This window comes from Astyanax mexicanus, chromosome 10 (genome assembly GCF_023375975.1).
Source record: "Astyanax mexicanus isolate ESR-SI-001 chromosome 10, AstMex3_surface, whole genome shotgun sequence".
Classification (NCBI taxonomy): domain Eukaryota; kingdom Metazoa; phylum Chordata; class Actinopteri; order Characiformes; family Acestrorhamphidae; genus Astyanax; species Astyanax mexicanus.
This window is the reverse complement of record NC_064417.1, coordinates 31,551,702-31,566,021: the sequence shown is the minus strand read 5'-3', so window position 1 is coordinate 31,566,021 and position 14,320 is coordinate 31,551,702. Positions and strand designations below refer to the sequence as shown.

The 14,320-nt window shown below is 39.8% G+C and overlaps 1 protein-coding gene across 1 annotated transcript in view; it reads right to left on the bottom strand.

The window, feature by feature from the left end:
* The window catches only part of lingo2 (leucine rich repeat and Ig domain containing 2), a 511,589-nt gene extending 497,807 nt beyond the window's left edge, over window positions 1-13,782 (bottom strand). The window contains exon 1 of the mRNA XM_007245531.4: window positions 12,724-13,782. The gene's annotated coding sequence lies outside the window, so the exon portion shown is untranslated. The remainder of the gene's footprint in view (window positions 1-12,723) is intronic.
* Between the last annotated feature and the right edge of the window lie 538 nt (window positions 13,783-14,320).

The window sequence follows — 14,320 nt, the reverse complement described above, 5'->3', positions numbered from 1 at the left end:
TTAGAACTTTAACTAGAACTTTAGAAAAGTCTGCAGAACTATGACCTAAAAGTAGATTTGTCTACTTAACAGCAATCTCTGTTTGTGGCAAAAGTACAGTATTATCATTTAGGATTAGTAGATAAGTTCAATCCAGTTTTCAACCAATATGATGACGGATGATCAGATGTGAATGTTACAAAGAACCCAAGCAACTAAAGCAACAAAGCCTTTCTTCCACTGGCTAATGGTAATGTTCACGATTCCATCATCAGGTGAACACTGAACAACAGTGGTAAAGATGGCGAAGTTACAAGGAGAAAGCATTAAAACATCTGTGAAACATGGTGGTGGTAGCCTTATGATTTGGGTAGCCTGTTTTGCTGCATATGGGCCTTTATGGCTCGTCATCATTGATGGAACAATGAATTCTGAATTGTACCAGCAAAGACAGGAGGAAACTTTTAGGACATCTATTCCTAAGTGGGATAGAACGTGGGTTATGCAACAAGACAATAACCCTCAGCACACAAACTCAGCCACTACACAAAAAGAATGAACCAAAAAACAAATAAATACAATAAAATAATACATAAATGTTAAACGTTTTGGAATGGCCAAGCCAAAGTTCTGATCTTAATCCAGTAGAACCCTCTCAAACATAACACAGCTGAAGCTATTTTGTGTTATACCACAGTTAGTTCCGACCCTGCATGGTTTTATAAGTGACATTATCAGCCGCTAATGCACTGTAATCGAACCTCTTCATGTATACTCCGCCACAAACAGGTAACCTAGCAACGATGCTCAGCCTGCTGCCTCGTGTCTACGACCGCAGCACAGCAGTGCCAGTATTACAAGCTATAGCACTCCCTCTTTTGTATTATTGCTTAATTAGGGAATGGGTGACGCTACAATCCCTCCAAGACAATGTGCAGCACTAATCAACAGTTATCAAAAATCTTTAGTTGCAGTTATTATTACACAAATACTTTTGCCACTCAAACATATGTAATATTGGATCAATTTCCTCAATAAATAAATGCAATAAAACCAATCTTTTGTTTGTTTTTGTTCTACTTATCTACTCCTGGAACTTTTAGGGTGATAAACATTTTGTCAAATTCTATAGAAAATAAGTTTCACTATGGCTTTCAGGCACCACTGCATGTAGCAAGATAGAAAAGTAAGAGAGAAAGTGAGACAGTGTCTTTATTCTCTTTATGTCACTTTTGTTTTCTGTCTAGCGAGTAACCTTTCCTAGTAGGATCTACCGTAGGGTTGGATGTGGTGTGGAGGGAGAAGGCATAGCCACTGGGGCATTTCAAGGATATGAAGAAAGTATACCCTAGATGAAGGTTAAAATCCAGACAGGGCAGACAACCAAGCCTGAGGCAAACTGGTCTTATTCCTCCCACCATCTTCCACCTCCTCATGGCACAATACCTTCACACCCGTCGACAGATTCTCCTCCAACATGACACCCACTTGACCCTTGCTCGGGCTAATGCTGGCCGTCAACCCGCTTACACCAAAAAAAGCTGTAGCCAGGGGTGACTGGCCTTGATCGAGGTTGGCAATTTTGAAGCATTGTGGTTTCCAGGGTCCCTGTCATCACCTGTCCCCCCTGGACGCACCCTCCAGCATACCTTGGACCTGGGTTATCCCCTTTAGCATAATGCTAATTACGATAATATTGCCAGGGCCCTTCATTCTCTACTCCAGTCAGCGACCCCTCCTTAGGCTCTGTCTACAACCCATCGCTGACCCACCGTTCACACCGCACCAGCCAATCTTCACCCTTCATCCTCAGAACCTCGCACAGCTTTAAGGCATAGCTGTTCTTTTTGATTTGGAGCCTTTCAGAGAGGCTACAAAAAGTCCTTTTAATTCCGAGTCACCCCAGGCAAACGGTTTAGTTTTAGACCTGGTCCAGAGGACCTTTGTTTCCTTGGTTTTTAATTGAGGGACTCTGACCTGCCTGGAGCATTGAACTGTTAAAAAAAAAGAGGAAAATCAATTCAACGTGACAGGATCCTAGCACGAACAAAGACAAGCACTTTTGACAAACAGTTCAACATTCCTCTCTGAGGTGACGTTAGAACATTTTAGAGTGCTTTGTAGGAAATACATGAGGACAAGTGAGCTCTAAAAGGATTTCGTCTTTGAGTCTGCGCTTGCAGATATGCTGAAATCATTCGAAATGCATTTATAATCCGTGCTTTTAACTCTGGAATATGATTTTGAGCTCTACAAAGAGTAGAAATGGATGTAGACCCATCATCAAATATGCTCTGTACACGTTTAACGGATGTGGTACATTTCGTGTGGAATTCGCTTTGTACAAAGTTTGTTCGTTGGTTTTGATTTTAAGCAATTTTGTGCAGTTTCCTGCCCATGGAGCAGACCTAGTTGTTGACTAAGTTTTCAAATCTTGGCAACCAAAGATTAAGCATAGTCCCTGTTGGAAACTACCCTACTATGTACTAAATGTCAGCAAGCATGGAAATGGCTACCACAGTCTAATTTTAAAACACTAGCTAGACGTCCATCAATGTGAAGGTCACATACTTGGGTTGCCAAATTCAGGACAATTCTTTTTTTTTTTTTTGTGGGTTCTGTCTGTGTTTGCTGTCAAGGTTGTAACCAGGTGCTGCCATCTTCCCCTTCCTTGTGATTTATATCAGTTCATGTTAGCATGTTGTTGCATGACATTTTTAGACAGCATTACTCTTTATTTATCTCCAATTATCACTGTCTTACAATAACACCCAGCTTTACTAGTGGCCACAATACATTACCAAGATGAAGTTACTGTAGCAAACCATAACTGAAGCTTTATGCTAAGCTGTTTAGGAAAAAGTTAGCTGCTCAGCATCTGTCTTGTAGTCTATCTGGGATCTAAATTGTCTCTATGCCTCTAGATTTTGAGAAAGACGTTGAGGCCACAACATGCTTGTGTGTTCTATACCTGGCAAACAGGGATGTACAGTGGCTGCCACATAATGAACAACACAAAAAGAACATGCAGCATCATTTTATTTTATTGCTTATCTGACATTTAACATTCAACTGAATAGATGTTAAATGCTACTGAAATCTTAAATGAATAAAAATATGACAAAAGCTCTTTTTTCATAAAGGAAACCATGTTCTCAGTCACGCTTTCCTATGCTGTAAACTGCAAAAATCCAGTTATTTAAATGTTAACTCTGGCCACAAATCAACCATAAACCTTAAACCTAACCCTAACAATAACCTAAACCTAACTCTTAAATCTAACTCTAAATGCAACCCTAAGGTTAGATGTTTGGTTCGAGGTCAATCCCATTTAATATACAGTGAGACTTTTTTTTTTCCAGAGCTGTATAACTGCTTGAGTGTTTATTAAGTGTTTCCTAAACATCACAATTTTTTAATATCAGTTAGAAAATAAAAATGTTATGCATATTGGTCCTTTAATGCTCTGAAACTCTTTTAAACTTTGCTTGAACTTTAGTAAGGTAAGATAATGAGATTAGCGCCAGTCAGCTCTGTCTTCAGCAGACTTTGGAGAAGACTAAATGCTTAGCTGCACCATCTGTCTGTCTTTAAAAAGCAGATGTGTCAAGCGAAAAACCTGAATATGAAAAAAAAAAGTAAAAATGAATAAGCTCATGCCTCGACAAGCCCTGACTGCTCTGAGTACACTAATCAAAGAGCGAACATCCAGGCCAGAGTGAAGTCTAATCAATCCCGCTCAAAGCATCTCTTGGACTATTCAGTACCAAAGCCGTGCCTGAGGGAACCAATCAACAAGCTATGCAAGATGGCAGACGGGGCCAGAGTCCAAATTAGATCCATTTTCTTTTATTTAGACTGGCAGAGGAAGGCTGGTCATTAGAGTTTAGCGGTGCCTTTGCCAAGCCAACTTCACCCTGATGAGCACTAATGATCTGATAGGCCAGGGTCTCCATGCCAAGCCCTGTGACAGAACCGTCCAGACGCAGTCGAGAGGGCAACGAGGTCCGCCAGGGGTCATCGTTTTAAAACGCTGAAACCCGATGTCTACAGAACACTGAGCATTGATTTATTTCGTTACTTCCTTAATGGACATACTAAAAATATGCCTGCGAGCTCCGTGTCTAGCCTTTCAGACAGGTCAGACTGCACATCCTGAAAAGGCTGGAAAGTATTCACCCTCATTTATTTACTGGTAACATTAGGCTGAGCTGTTTAAGATGGATGTTGCTGTACATTTCAGAGCTAATTTGGAGGTTTTCATTGATCAAAAGCCAAAGGAAGGGTTTTGTGGGACAAAGTTTTAAGTTTAATGTGTTAAATGGGGTCAAAAATAATTAGTTGGTGTATTAATTTACTGTATATTTTCTCATTAGTGCACATTTACATCTCAGTAATGTGTACTAAGGAAACCTCACCGTCTACTGATTGACGGTTTTGCATGTTTGATTCTTTAGAATATCATTGAAAAGCTTAATTTACTTTATTTCAGAGTAATTCAGTTGAAAATGTGAAACTCATATATTATATCGATGTACTATTTTAAGCGTTTATTTCTTTTATTGTTGATGATTATGGCTTACAGCCAATGAAAACCCCAAAAATCAGTGTCTTAGAAAGTTTGAATATTATATAAGACCAATTGGTACTTATAATTGGTACAGTGTGGGCTGTGTTCCAAGTCCTGCTGGAAAATTAAACCTGGTCCCTTGATTTCCAAATGGAATGCAACAATTACAGATGATCTATGATGGTTTGGAGAGCCATGTCGTCTCCTGGTGTTGGTCCACTGCGTTATATCATGTCCATTTTGGTCCATTTGGTACACTGCCCACACTGCCAAAAAAACAATTGATCTTATGTACTATTCTTATTTTCTGAGGTACTGATTTTTGGGTATTCTATGGGTGTAAGCCATAATCATCAGAAATTAAAGAAAAATACAGATCACTCTGTGTGTAATACATCTATATAATATATTCACATTTTTTGAGATGCACTAGTAGTGTGGTGTTCTTAAAGCAATATTATGTAACATTTGTACCCTAAATATCCGTTCCACTGACCTTTAATTCTCTAATAATAGCATCTCTATTGTTGCTACACTGGTATTGGAACACTGCTAACTGCACTATGTGGGACGACACTTCCTCTCCAGAGCTGTAAAAAATGAGCATATGTACAAATTTCTTGATGGATGGGCCAATAAAAATGCTTATTTATTTACTTTTTTACATCACTTCTACTAAGATATAGTTTTTTTTTTCTGTTCTGCTAACCTTTTCACCTAATTGAAACTAAGCCTGCTTTAGAGTCACGGAAGGTCAGTTAACAAACTATGCCTAAAACATGATCTCTGATCCGTAAGTAAATCTTATTAAACCCAGTTAAAGCGTGGCATGTACAGCTTATGTCCTGACTGATCTAGTTGGCAACAACCTTCAGTTCAACCAGGGGACAAACTGCTCCTCCTTGTGGAGAAAAACAAGTGTGTGCAGAAGTGTGTCTTGACTGTGCTTCATCTTGACTGAGTTTCCAAAGGATGGTTGATGGGTAATGTTGGGTTTGAACTGGCTACAATAGAGATAAGGCTCAAAGGAGGCACTCAACAGAATCCTTCTGCTTGGAAACTGGAAAATATCTAAGATGGCATCTGTTAAATCCAGCTGACCAGATCTGTGTCCAAATAATGATACTTACTGTGGTCTGAGAGCTAATTTGCATTGCAATTTATTTGCATTCCATGTGCAACTACAAGAAAACCACATAAGTCTAAGATGCCTACTAAACAATCTCAATATCTCTTCCACTATCATGACTCTACCAGAGCAACCAAGAGATGATCTGGTAAAAAGATTCCTGGCAACCATCATTGAACATCAGTAAATTTTACATTTCATTTGGAAATCAAGGGAGCAGAGTCTGGAGGAAGAGTGGAGAGACACACAGTCCAAACTGCTTGAGGTCTAGTGTGAAGTTTCCACCAATCAGTGATGGTTTGGAGAGACATCTGCTGGTGTTGATCCACTGTGTTTTATCAAGTCTAAAGTGTTTTCCCAGAAAATCTTACAGCACTTCTTGCTTCCCTCTGCTGACAATTTATATTGAGATGCGGATTTCATTTTTCAGCAGGACTTGGCACACTACCCACACTGCCAATAGTACAAATTGGTCTTATAGCCTATAATATTCTAATTTTCTGAGATGATTTCTGGGTTTTCTTTGGCTATAGGCCATAATCATCAACAATAAAAGAAAAACATGCGTAAAAACCTCTGGAATATAATGAAGAGGAAGATGGATGATCACAAGCCATCAAACCAAGCCGAACTGCTTGAATGTTTGCACCAAGAGTGCCATAAAGTTATCCAAAAGCAGTGTGTAAGACTGGTGGAGGAGAACATGCCAAAATGCGTGAAAACTGTTATTAAAAACCACGGTTATTCACCAAATATTGATTTTTGATTTTAAAGCTTTATAAATATGAACTTGTTTTCTTTGCATTATTTGAGGTCTGAAAGCTCTGCATCTTTTTTGTTATTGCAGCCATTTCTCATTTTCTGCAAATAAATGCTCTAAATTACAATATTTTCATTTGGAATTTGGGAGAAATGTTGTCCGTAGTTTATAGAATAAAACAACAATGTTCATTTTACTCAAACATAAACCTGTAAATAGCAAAATCAGAGAAACTGATTTAGAATCTGAAGTGGTCTCAAAGCTGTATATATGAGTTTCATTTTAAACTAAATTACTAAAATAAGTTCACTTCAATTTTTTTTTTAAAAATCATTATATTGACGCACAGCCATTTTGAAGCAGCTCCTCATTATCCACTCAAATGCGCTTCTGGAAGGAAGTAGTAATTCATTTCCTCTACTTGAACAACCATGTTTTTTTTTTAAGAGGCCATCTTTACTGTGTTCTTTGCTATTACCCAGCCTCTTGGACATCTGTGGCCTTGCTCGGGTTTCTCAGCACATTGTAACATATGAGGCCGTTGTTTCGGCCAGAAGAATGGCCTGTTTTAGTTTCTAGGCCGGAGCGAGGCGATGGCTAAGGTTCTGGAACGCTCAGCTGCAGATGCTTAATCATAGCAGCCTGTTTAGGTGAGGCAGCAACATATGAGCTGCTTCCAGATGTGCACAGTGTCTTTTACAATGAAGATACTGAAAGCTCAAGGCCACAGTCTGCCCTGATATACAGTTATATCCAGGCTTTATTATCTACACTGTAAGCCTGGATAAATTGAATTTACTTCAATAATTTGAGGAAATGGGTTGCCTTTAGATTTTTAAGTAATGGTTACTAAAAAGTTGAGTTAATTAGACTAAAAGCTTTTAGTTATTATGGCTAATCTGTAAGTTTATTTATTTACTTATATCAATAGTTTTGCATAATAAAATTGGTACCACTTTAAAATAAGAAGGGTTTATAAATGGTTTACAATTAGTCTATTAATGTTAACTAATTAGGTTGTAAATGCCTTAAAAATTAAAATGTAAGAATTTATGGCCATTAATAATGAGTTATAACACATACGTAGAAAGGGCAACAATGACCTGTTGTTTGCCAAATAGTGAACCCACAGCCATCTATATTGTTGCCCTTTCTACGTATGTGTTATAACTGATTATTAATGGCCTTACATTCATTTTTAAGACATTTACAACCTAATTGGTAACCATTAATAAACTAATTGTAAACCATTTATAAAGCCTTTATAAAGGTAGTCTTATTTTAAAGTGGTACCATAAAATCTAAAAAACTGGATAAGTACTTAGAATAGAAAAAAAAGATAAAGAAAGAAAATGCTATAGAGAGAACAGTAAGTATAGCAAACAGCAAATACAGAGTTAGCAGCTCAGAAAATGTTGCTTGTTCTTACAGCCTACAACATAGAAGCCAGGCAGTTAATGGAAATGTATGATCTACAAGAGGAATCACTTCACACTAATGGTGAGTTTCAGAAACTAGAGGACACACCCAGTATGCAGATAGATTGTACCAGAAACCAATAGAAAAGAAGTTGCCAATGGCAACAGACCAAACTCAGTTATCATAAGTTGCATCAACTCAAAGATCTCTGTCTGAACGTACTGTATAATGTGCTCACAAATGTTCTCATAAATCAAACTAGATGTGTGTATTTGGAAATATGTAATTTTTGAGTAATTGTGGCTCTGCAGTATATTTTGTTTTATTTACAAGAAAGCAAACAGAGACAATCATTTGTGTGTCGATGCAACTGCATTACAACAAGGCTATTGTCCTTTTAATAAGGTACAAACCATTTCAGAAGTAAACAATCGTGTTTAGTATTTGTGCAAAATGTTTCATTTCTGTAAAATGTATTTTTTATCATTTCCCTGCGTCCCTTTTCTTTAACCCTTTAGAAAAAGCAGGCAGAGATGAATTATAGATATGAAACGGGCCGCCAACACCGAGCTTCAGAGTGAATCATCAGATATATAAATCAGCCGAGACTGGAAACCAGGCCTTCCACTCCACAGCTCACATCAGACACATGTACAAAATAAGCATGGAGCTGCAAACCGAGAGAGAGAGAGAGAGAGAGAGAGAGAGAGAGAACTGCTTTTGTACTCCCAGACAAACGGACGGACGTCAGCACCCTCCCACACAGAGAGAGAGAGAGAGAGAGAGAGAGAGAGAGAGCAGTGTAGAAATAGAGATAAATATTTAAAAGAGGAGAGAGGGAAAGGGAGAAGGAGGGAGTGTAGAAATAGAAATAAATATTTAAAAGAGGAGAGAGGGAAAGGGAGAAGGAGGGAGTGTAGAAATAGAGGAAAACATATAGATAGGGGAGAGAGATATTGATAAAAAAGAGAGAGTGAGATGGAGTGAGAGTGTGGTTGAGAGAAAGATGGAGAGAGAAAGAGAAACAGAGAGATGCAGTGAGAGAGGGAGGGCGGGAAAGAAAGAGGGGAAGTGTGACCATGAAAGGGAGAGAAATAGAGAGAGAGAGAGAGAGAGAGAGAAGATGGAGTGAAGGAGGAAGTGTAGAAATAGAGAGAATATTTAGAAAGGGGAGAGAGAGAGATTTTGATAGAAAAAGATACAGAGTGAGATGGAGGGAGAGTGTGGTTGAGAAAAAGATGGAGAGACAGAAGAAGAGAGAGAAACAGAGAGATTCAGTGAGAAAAAAAGAATTATTTAGAGAGAAGAAAGGGGAGAGAGGGAGGAAAAAGAGAAAAACATTTAGAATAGAGAAAAACATTTAAAGAGGGGAGAGAGATATTGATAAACAAAAGAGAGAGAGAGAAATGGAGGGAGAGTGTGGTCGAAAGAAAGATGGAGTGAGAAAGAGAAACAGAGATTCAGTGAGAAAGGGGGTGAGAAAGAGAGAGGGGAAGTGAGAAAGCGAGAGAGAGATGAAGGGAGATTGTGGTCCAGAGAGAGAGAGAGAGAGAGAGGGAGAGTGTGGTCAATCAAGAGAGAGGGGAGAGAGAGACAGAGAGAGAGAGAATTGTGTTATCGATTGTGATTCTAAAACAGGCTGTAGTTAGGGATGGGCGCCCCCTAAGAAGAGATGCAGCTCTAAATTACAGATGAATCACTTGGATCCACAGCGGCTCTTCCTTCACAAACACATCTCCAGACTAGGACTGACCGATTTATCATAAATTTATATTTTAAACATGTAAAATATCATCACATTGCACCTGCAGTGTGTGATTTCATTCCAAAATCAACAAAGAAATGTGTCATCAGACTGAAGAGGGGAGAGAGATTTTGATAGAAAGAGTGAGATGAAGGGACAGTGTGGTCAGGAACATGCCAAGATACATTAAAAACCTGGGATTAAAAAACAGAGTTATTCCACCAAATATTGATTTCTGAACTCTTAAAACTTTATTTGAGGTCTGAAAGCTCTGCATGTTTTCTTTTTTTTTTTTTTTTTAATTCAGCCATTCCTCATGTTCTGCAAATGAATGATCTAAATCTCTATTTTAATTTATAATTTGGGAGAAATGTTGACTGTAGTTTATAGAATAAAACAACAACATTCATTTTATTCAAAAATATACCTATAAATAGCAAAATCAGAGAAACCGATTCAGAAAATGAAGTGGTCTCCTAATTTTTTCCAGAGCTGTATGTCACCAGTTATCTTACACTTATCAAGGTATGACGTTTTGGTCATATCGCCCAACCCTAATTCTTAACCTATTTTTTTTAAGAATAAAATATAATGTATTCTCTTAAGGTTCATTGTATCATATCAAATCATATCAGAGAATATATCATCATACATTGCGATATCTCTTAAGCATTTCAGGGTATGAGTTTTTTTTTCAGTCATATCACCAAGCTCTAACTTCAGACCCAGAAATCTACGCCGGCCTGCTGCACACTCAATAAAACATCAAAGGCAAAGATCTCACAGAGCTCACACCAACACGCATGCACCATCAGCAAGCTAATATTGAATCATTATTCATTTATTTATGTATTTATTTCCCGCTTGATCTGGTTCCTATACTACTGGAGAAGATCTGAGGTTGGATAGTAATTTCCCCACATAAAATAAATAAATAAAATAAAACAAAATAGCACTGGAAACACTCTCAGGTAGACTGTACACCCGACACACGGCACACGGCAACACAAGGAGGCTCTATCCTCTCTGAACATGCATATCTGCAGGCAAAGTCATTTAGTGGTCACTCATGTGGACCCGGCTAGTGTTGGCAGAATCAGCATGGGGACAGAAAGACCATGAGAGAAAGAGAGAGAGAGAGAGACAGGGAGAGATAGAGCAATAGAGTTAGAAGAAAAGAAGGTACCAGAGCATGCATGGTCCATGGCAAGGCTCCTTTATTATTCAATTATTGTAAATATTTCAGGACAGACAGGATGTGTATGCCTTCATGAATATTTAAACCTCCCATCCAAAGGGGAGCACTTGAGAGCAGGGCTGCATGCGGACGTAGGACGCTTAGATGGACGGATGCACGGATGGACAGACTGACGGACGGACGCACTACGGAAGCTGTAGGACACACACTTGCACTTATACACAAACCCAGCCAGAAGAGACTTATGAGTAAGTGTTTTTTTCAGCTTCCAGCAGCAAGACAAACTGGTTTTATGGTCTTGTCTTTAGTTTAAATAGTTCAGAAATAATAATAGTTAGAAGTGTCTCTACTGTCCCTCAAACCATCAACCTACTGTCCTCTCAAATTTCACATATACAGTGTGTGGGACATGCAATGGAGACTACTCTTTGAGGTCTTTGAGTTTGCCTTTGGCTTAGGTCTGTAGACTTTGGTCATCCAGAACCGATCTAGACTAGAAACTGGCAAGAAAAGAATTCGAAATTCTAATTCTAAAGGGATGATCCTCTGAAGACCTTACAGATAAGGTTTTTGGATCCTCAGTGATGCAAAATGGTTTGAATTGAAGGTTGAATGCAATCATGTTCTTCAACTTAAGGTACTAAAACCATGTCATTCAGGTTACCACCCTAGTGATGAGAGGAGTACTGTTTGGGATAGAAAAATAGGCTGTGTACGTTCAGAAACTGACCTACACTAGAAGATTCCTTATAGATGCTTTAAATATAATAAGATCAATAGACGAAACCACCTTCTAGGATCTACGTACGTAGAATTGCATGACTGAAGCTTCTTATGATGCATGAGGATGCAAGGACATACATATGCTTAAGCACTAAAACCATACCTTTCAGGGTACCACCCCATTGATAAGATGGTTCCCACCCCAGTGATGAGATGGGTACCAGCCCAGTGGCATTTTAGGACCATTTTTTAACGACTTTTTACTTGCTTGCCATTGGCTTCGAGTTACCTCAGCAGGCTTTGCCCATCCAGAAATGACCTACACTAATAGATACTTTAAAAATGGCCAGACCTTCTAAGGATCTGTCTGTGCAACTTTCTGAAGATGTGGTTGAGCTTGTGTTTAGCTTATTAGGCTGTTTGAAGAGGCAAGAGTATTTCCACCCATGGCTACTGTGCAGATTTTTCCCTCAAAGGTACGAACATCGCAAGTGTAGGGTTGTCAAGGTCCAGTTGTTTGAGGTTCCAGAAGAAAATAAAACAGCTTCAATGCAATGCACAAAGTACAAATATGTCCCTTAACCCTTTACTAAAGGTACCAATTCTGGGCACCACCCCATTGAGAACAGGGGTACCACCCTAGTGACAGTTTGGTACCCTTTTTTCTGAGTAGGTACTCACAGCAGTCAAGAAACGGAGCTCACAATTACTGTAAGATTCCACACCCGCCATCACCATCAGCTCCTCATCCTCACCCTCAACTCCACCCTATATGAAGACATGAAGGGATAAAACAGAAACTCCTCCTCTAGCACCACTAAAGCAAGCTGCCAGAAAAAAGGCACAAATTGTTCTGCCCACCAACAGCACTAATTTGAGCTCCCACCCTAGCTATGTCTACCATCTCTCGAACCTGCAATTCCTGTATTGGACTTGCGTTATTAAACTTGAACCCATCCTAACTTTGCTTATGCAATAGCGCTTAGCTATAGCTCTATCTCTCTCTCTCTCTCTCTCTGTCTCTTGCTTGATTGGGATTGGCTCCCACTGGTTCTTCTCCTTAATTTGGTTCTTTCTCCAACCTTCTTTGAGTCCTTGCAAGCCTCTGCAGCATCCCAATCGTCCAATCAAAGCTTTTTCCCAACATAAACATATATTCACACATATGTACTAATGGATAATTAAACACCAGCTATCTTACCTGCAGGAAAATGTCGTTTGAAGAAGGTCCGTCTAGATTAGTCCACAACAGCGGGATATTGCGACCGAACACGATCGCCTTTTGGGCTTTGCGATTCCCCCACAAGAAATAGAAGTCCCACGATAAATAGCCTGAGATGGACTGGTATCTGATCCCGTATCAGACAATATTATAGTCTTTCTCCCTCGTACTTATCGCAGATGTCCCTCGCTGATGCTGTATATCCTCTCGTCTCTCTCGTCTTTCCTCAGATGTCTTGTCCTGCTCCTTACGCTTTATCTCCCCTTTTTATTCTGTACACTCGTGAGCTTGCCGTCTATATGTTTGTATTTATTTTTATATATTCCACCCTGTTAGAGAGCGAGGGATGCTGGATATGGAGTGGTCTGTCAGGTTTAGCAACACCAAAAAGAGATAGAGAGAGAGGGATGATAGAGATGAGACAGAGATAGAGAGGAACCGAAAAAGATAGATAGATAGAGAGATAGATAGAAAGACAAGAAAAGAGAAAGACAAGAAAAGAATAAAATAAAAGATTCAGAAAAGAGACAGAGGTGGAGAGCTCCTGGTGCGCTCTCGTTAGTGCCCAAAGCAAAGCAACGCGCCACGAAGTAGACGATGGATCCTTTCGCGCGACGCTGGATCAACGCTCAGCATCCTGGGCAACTTTGAGACTCCACACACTCCACACACACACTAATGGTGGTGAAACACACACCAGGCGTGTGCGTACGGGTGCGCACTCCCAGCACTGCAGCATCCACAAGGCGACCCCCCCCTTCCTCCTCCAGAGTCTTCGTTAATGTCCTCGTAAAATAATCCTCAATCCTCACAAGTCCATCCGCTGCTCGCCTGGATTTTCCCAATCGCACCTCGCTCTCGCGCTGCCTGCGCCGCTCATGCACACCTCCCAGACGGTGGATGGCTGGCTGCTGCCGGAGTGAGCAGCGAGCAGTGGAAGTCCCTCTCTCTCTCTCTCACTCACTCTCACACAGACGCTCTCTCTCTCTCTTTCTCTCTCTCGCTCGCTCACTCGCACTCTCTCTGCGTCTCCCCTCCCTCGCTTGATCTCCCGTGCACGCTCACACATGCACATGCACACTCTCTTACTGACACACTCCCCTCCCTCTCTCGCTCCCTCTTGCTCTCTCTCCCTTTCCCTCTCTCTCTCTCTGTCTTTCTCTCTCTCTCTCTCCATACTCTGACAATTACTGCCTCAGCATTCAGAGTCATGTCAGAGATAAGGGTTCGCTGCCCACACTCTTCACAGGGATCCCAAATAACGCACCGATAAACATGGAAAGGAATTTGGTGGGTGGAGGGATGGATGTGGATGAAAAGGGATAGAGAGAGAAAGAGAAAGAGAAAGAAAGAGAGAAGGTACACGGATCCTCTATAGGAAAAGAATGGTCTTAAAAAACAAATAAAAGCAAAAGGTTTCTCGGTTGAAATGTATATAATAGTATTGCAATCACAGGAAAAGTCAAAATGTCCCATTAAATGTAAATATAATGTTTTTGTTTAATTCAATTTAAAAATGTTTATCCATTGTATAGGCAAAAGGACCTCTTAATGAACATGACCCTATGCCATTGTT